The sequence below is a fragment of the Petaurus breviceps genome, unplaced genomic scaffold (assembly GCF_028583685.1).
Source record: "Petaurus breviceps papuanus isolate PSGF00001 unplaced genomic scaffold, PetGlider_PUasm1.0 47, whole genome shotgun sequence".
Lineage (NCBI taxonomy): Eukaryota > Metazoa > Chordata > Mammalia > Diprotodontia > Petauridae > Petaurus > Petaurus breviceps.
The window spans coordinates 13,662,484-13,668,778 of NW_027186349.1; the positions used below are offsets into that span (position 1 = coordinate 13,662,484).

At 32.7% G+C, this 6,295-nt stretch overlaps 1 pseudogene; it reads left to right on the forward strand.

The window, feature by feature from the left end:
* The first annotated feature begins 221 nt into the window (after nucleotides 1-221).
* LOC138171779 (large ribosomal subunit protein uL2 pseudogene) lies at nucleotides 222-989 on the forward strand (annotated as a pseudogene).
* Nucleotides 990-6,295: the final 5,306 nt, after the last annotated feature.

A 6,295-nucleotide genomic window follows, 5' to 3' on the forward strand; every position in this document is an offset into this window, starting at 1 on the left:
TGCCTTCTTTTGCAATTTTTCTGTGAACAATCTGCTAGCATATTAAGGATTTATTTGATGTAAGTAGAAGGTGAAAGTGTAGATAATACTAGATCCCATCATATATTTTGTTTATTATAAAAGATAATTTGATTAGGAGTAACAAAATACTTCATGAATTTTTTCTTTAAATATCTACTACTATAGCTTTTTCTAGGAAGTCCAGAGCCAGACCATGTGAGATGGGGTGAGTGATCTATGGTAAGAGGAAGGGTGGTGGCACCATCTTCTTCATTAACATGAAGTATAGTAAAGGGGCCACAAAGCTTCAGCTGTTGACTTTTCCCAAGAGGCATGGCTACATTAAGGTTATTTCAAGGGACATAATCCATTATCCAGGATGAGGGGCTCCTTTTGCAAAAGTATATTTCTGGGATCCTTACTGACTTAAAAAGAGGTCACATTTGTTCATTGCTGCTGAAGGAATCCATACTGGCCAGTCTGTGTACTGTGGTAAGAAAGCTCAGCTCACTATTGGCAATGTCCTCCCACTTGTCACTATGCCTGAAGGGAGCATAGTCTTGAAGAAAAGCCTGGGGACCAAGGTAAACTTGCTGGTTCATATAGAAACTATGCCACAGTGATTTCCCACAATCATGAAAGCAAGAAAATATGAGTGAATCTACCTTCAGACTCTAAAATAGTGATCGCCTCTGCTAACAGAGCTGTGGTTGGTGTTGTGGCTGGAGGAGGTCGTATTGAATAAACCCATCCTTAAGGCAGGTCATGCCTACTACAAATACAAGGCCAAGAGAAACTGCTGGCTTTGTGTCCAGGGTGTGGCCATGAATCCTGTGGAACATCTCTTTGGAGGAGGAAACCACCAGCATATTGGAAAACCATCCACAATTAGAAAACTCTCCCCAGTTGGAGAAAAGATAAGTTTCATCTCTGCCCAGCATACTGGTTGATTCTGGGGTACCAAGACTGTACAGGGGAAGGAGAACTAAAGTACAGAATCCTGACAATAAAAATTATTTTGAAAATTGTATAAATAGAATTATATTTATAACTGAAAATGTATTACTGTAAAAACATGGTGATCAACTACAAAGGACTCAACTATTCTGATCAACCCAGGGACCTAAAAAATGACCCACAATGAAGAATACCATTCATGTGCAGAGAAAGAATGGATGAGTGCAGATTGAAGAATACTTTTTCTTTCTTTTTCTTTTTTCTTGTATTTGTGCACTTTCTTTTGCAACATGGCTAATATGGAAATGTTTTGAATAGATTAACATATATGATCAATTTAATATTGCTTGCCTTCTCAATGGGGTGGGGGAGGAGCTAGAGAGAAGACCAAAATTTGGAACTTGAACTTTTATAAATGATTACTACTTTTAAAAAATGTAATTGTTGTTGCTGTTGTTGTTTTAGTGGTGTCAGATTCTTCATAACACCTGTTTGGAGATTTTTTGGAAAACACACAGAAGTATTTCCATTTCATTCTCCACCTCATTTTACAGATGAGGAACTAAGGAAAACAGAGTTAAGTGACTTGCTTAGGGACACATTGCTAGTAAGTGTCTGATGTCAGTTTTGAACTCAGGTCTTTCTTACTCCATACCCAGCACTCTATCCACTGTATTGCCTATGTACCCCTAAAAAATTTAATTGTGAAATCTTTAATGAAATAAATAAAAATATGTTTAATATATAATACTTTGGTTTTTAATCATATAGAGTTCCTTGTAAGAGATAACAAAATAGATAATCCCTGTTATGATAATTTGATGATTAATATCAAATAATACAAAATAGATATTTGTTCAACAAAGAAATTTGTTGCTCTCACAGAAGATATCTTTTTCATTTATAAATGGGTGAAAAGTTCTCTATTGATAGTGAAGTTATCTCAATGCCTATTTGTAAATTTCACTTTTACTAATTGTAGTAAGCTTTGTAATATTGAGGAAATTCAACCTAAATATTCACAAAAGATCATAGATTTAGACTTGCAAAGGACTTTAGAAGTTATCTAATTTAACCACCTCATTTTATAAAAGATGAAAGTGAGTCCCAAACAGTTCAAGAGACTTCATCAAAGTTGCATGAATAATAAATAACAAAGCTAAGATTTGAAGTAAGGTTTTCTGATCCCCAAATCAAACTCTTTCCACCATAGTACTCTGCCTCTCATAAGAAGGAGAAAGTAGATGAAAAAGTTATTTGTCCAGTATGGCTTCTATGTAGCTATAAAGTACACAGGACCGACATCATTGTACTTTTTAAAGAATCATAGGTCTAGATCAGAAAGATACCTTACAGATCATCTTTTCCAATTTATTCATTTTACAGAGGAGGAGGCTGAGACAAAGAGAAGTTAAGTGATTTCACAAAAGTATGAAGTGAAAGAAATGAGACTTTTGTTCAGGTCATCTAAAAATAAATCCAACAGTAATATCATGGTAGTATGTTGCATCCCTTGGGCAGACATTTCAGAAGGATAATAAACTTTCTTCCCAGTTATCTAGGAGGAAAAAAAAAAGGTTAGATTGCATTTGGGTAATTGTGTAGCTCTTTTAATGACCCCTGAAACAAAATGCTGTCTTCTTAGTATCATCATTCTTTTAGTAAAATCATAGTCATGTAATAAACACTATACACAATGAAATCAAATCTTTTATCATCCAAAGGGAGAGAGACATCGCCTATAGGAATAAAAATTAAAAAAAAACTTTTCAGTAGCTGTAAAATGATGTATTATAGAGACCTGAGATTAAGAAAGGAGGTCAACAAGACATATGACGAGAGCAGGAGCTAACAGGTGGCCAATTTTATGCTTCAGTGGTATTCAAATAATATCAAGAGATCTAAAGGAAGATTTCTATACAGGTATGTGATTGTTCTTTGGAATATTCATCTTAAAAATATAGAAGGAATTAAATTAAAATGAGTTGTGTATAGGTTCCTATTTTAATGGCAGTGGGAAGGATAATCACCACAATGAGATAGTGAATCTTGAGATTTTCAATGTATGAAAATTTGAGGAAAGAGGGAGAGAATGAGTTTGGCAGTGTGAAACTAGAAACAAAACACCAGGACTTAGGATAGGCAAATGCATTGACATAAAACAGCAAGATTATAATCAGTTTCATTAGGCCAGAATCTTGGTTTTAATAAGTGTCCTTATAGTACATAAAGACCAAAAGGTATTTGAGATTACAGGTAAAGCAATAATCTGCAGGTACTAGTGATTACAGCTGAAGGGTAAGTCCCTGGGAGATAAAGCAAAACATGCATATTAAAGGAAGGATCTAGATAATGTAGGCAAAATGCATTTTGGCTTGAAATATCAAAATGCAATGATCACATTTTCTGATTTTTTTTTCTCTATATTTCCCATAATCAGAGAGGTCTAAAACTCTGTCTTTCACTATGGAAAAAAAGTGGTAGTGACAGAATAATTCAGCAAATCTACTTTATCTTTACCCAGTTTAATGATGGATGTGGAAGCTACCATTATTAAGACCAATATCTGATAGTGGGTGAATTGTGTTAGAAGTTTTTCCTTTGGGTTAGAGATGATTATACTTGGTAATCAGGTATTTTATCAAATTGTCACTTAGTGGTTTTGAAACTGTCAAATTAATAATTCATTAATAATCCTTTCATAATGTATATGGCATGTTCGATCTTTGCCTGACAAGTAGTAAATATTTGTAGTACCTTTGAATCCTAAAATTTAAAAAAAAAAAAGACTTTAGAAATACACTCCAAATTTTTAAAAGGTTTTCTAAAGGATTTGTATTTCTTGATAACTCATTTTAGACACATTTCTTTTCTGGTCTAAGAGGAATCATAATCAGTTATCAGAATATTACTTATGTTCATCATAAGATCACAGAATCAGAAAATAGATTCATGACAAGATGCACTTTCTCCATAGATTACTTGGGAATTTGCAGTGCAAAGGAAGCATGTGATACACTGTTTAGTTTTACCTTTTTTCCACAAGCTTTTTTTTTTAAATAGAGAGAGAAGTAGTGATACTTATCTAATTGAATTTTTCATAATTTCTGTCTTTCATAACTATATTTATTCAAATGTTCCAAGTATGAAGTAGGTGAGAGAGCAATGACTTGTGGTGAATTCATTTGGAAATGTTATATATGGCTTTTGATTGTTGCTGTTTTTGCTTTTTTACTGGTGCATACATGTTTATGTTTTTTCCCATGATTCACTGACAAATGATATATAAAGGTATTCATATATTTGATTGACATGATTTATCACATCCAATTCAAGGGAACTTTTCAAATACATTCTTTGGAATTCTATACACAAAGCCATACAGATTTTCACATTTAGAAGTGGGATGTGGATAATCTGGTCCAACTACTACTTAGACTGGGCAGATAATATTCTTAAATTGATATAATTCAATTAATTTCATTGACTCTGTGACATAAAAAATGCATTTTCAGCTGAGGAAGCTCAAGGAAAAAATGCAATTACATGAAAATATAGGTAGTATTTAAATTAGTAATTTTGACTAAAATTATAGAATTTCATTTCACTCTGTAAAGTTTTGTTGCTATGATTTAATCAAGTTCCCTTCCTTGTAGAGTGTTTAATGATTATAAAAGATCAAACAAAGATGGCAAATTAAGCAAATTACCAATAAAATTTATTTCAAAACTCTATTTCTGAATAATTTAATAATATAAGAATGTGATTTTTGCTTTATGACTTCATTACTCTACTTCACTTGTTAAGAAATAAAACTGACATGACAATTTAAAATTACTTTTTTTTACCCCTTTCTATCTGATGACTTGGATTCTCTATAATTTACATCACCATGGTATAAAAGCAAGTCAGTTGTACTTGTCATGCTTTAGCTTCTCCATATGACACAGAAGGGTGCATATTAGGAGTTGTATCTCCAAGCCAAAGCTACTGGTCATAAAGTGAGAACATTCAATCAAACCAGCCATGTATCCCTACTGATTTTTTAAAATTACTTATTTAATTCAGTACCTTATGCATAGTAAATATTCATTATATATTTTAAATTGATTAAATTTGTAGGTAGACACAAACCCACAATGATGTGCATGAATGACTTTCCATGCTAACATTATTAACAGACTATTTCTTTATTCAGTGTCTTTAGCAATAGTTAGACACAGATCTATACAAAATGACTAAAACTGGATAATTCAGTCAATTATTAAATGCAAAAGTGAAAGCAAAAGTATGGATGTCAAAGCAAAGAGAATGAGTGTTAGCACAATAAGGAAACAGAGTGATGAAAGCATGAAGATGAGAAAATACCAATAAGATGGTGCCGAGAAACTCCAGTGCTTTTATTTGGCTTTTCTGCATTTAATATTTCTCATTAGAGCATGAGACTACATGTAATACTCTGTTGTTGTCACAGTTAGTGATAACTTTGGAATTAGATAAATTTCAGAGTATGATATTAATACAGTAATGAGACTACTACATGGCACAATGGGTAGACCATTGGAACAAAAGTGAAGAAGAAATGAGTTCAAATACAGATATTCATAGACTCTTCCTAGCAGTATGGCACTAAATAACTTAATCTTTGTCTGTCATAGTTTCCTCAATTGTAAAAAGAAATAATAATAATACCCACATCCCATAAGGATGAAATGAGAAAATATTTGCTATGTGTTTAGCACATTGCCTGGCACAGGTACATAATAAATTCTTGGTTTTGAAAACAAACAAACAAACAAACAAACAAACAAAATAAAACAAATCTACATCACTCTAAAAATCCCTTGGATTATTTTTGTTATGGAATATTGTGATAGAGTTCAAGGAAAGCCTAGTCTAGTCTCTATGTGTGTTTGTGCTCTTCCCAAACCAATCACTTTCCACTTAAATCTATTTTTTAAATTTTTTTTCAATTTATTTATTTTTAGTTTTCAACATGCATTTCTACAAGATTTTGAGTTACAAATGTTTGTCCCCATCTTCCCCCTACCCTGGCAATAGCAAGACTACTGAAAACCCCTTCCCCCAATCTGTTCTCTATTATATCCTCCCTCATAACTGACCCCCTGCCCTAACTTTCTAGTAGGGCAAGATGGATTTCTATACCTCATTATCTATGTATCTTATTTCATAGTTGCATTTAAAAAGGAATTTTTTTCAACATTTGTTTTTAAAACTTTGAGTTCCAGATTTTTTCCCTTCTTCCCTCCTCACCAACCCCCACTGGGAAGATAAGAAATTCAATATAGATTGTACATATGTAAATAAAACATTTCCA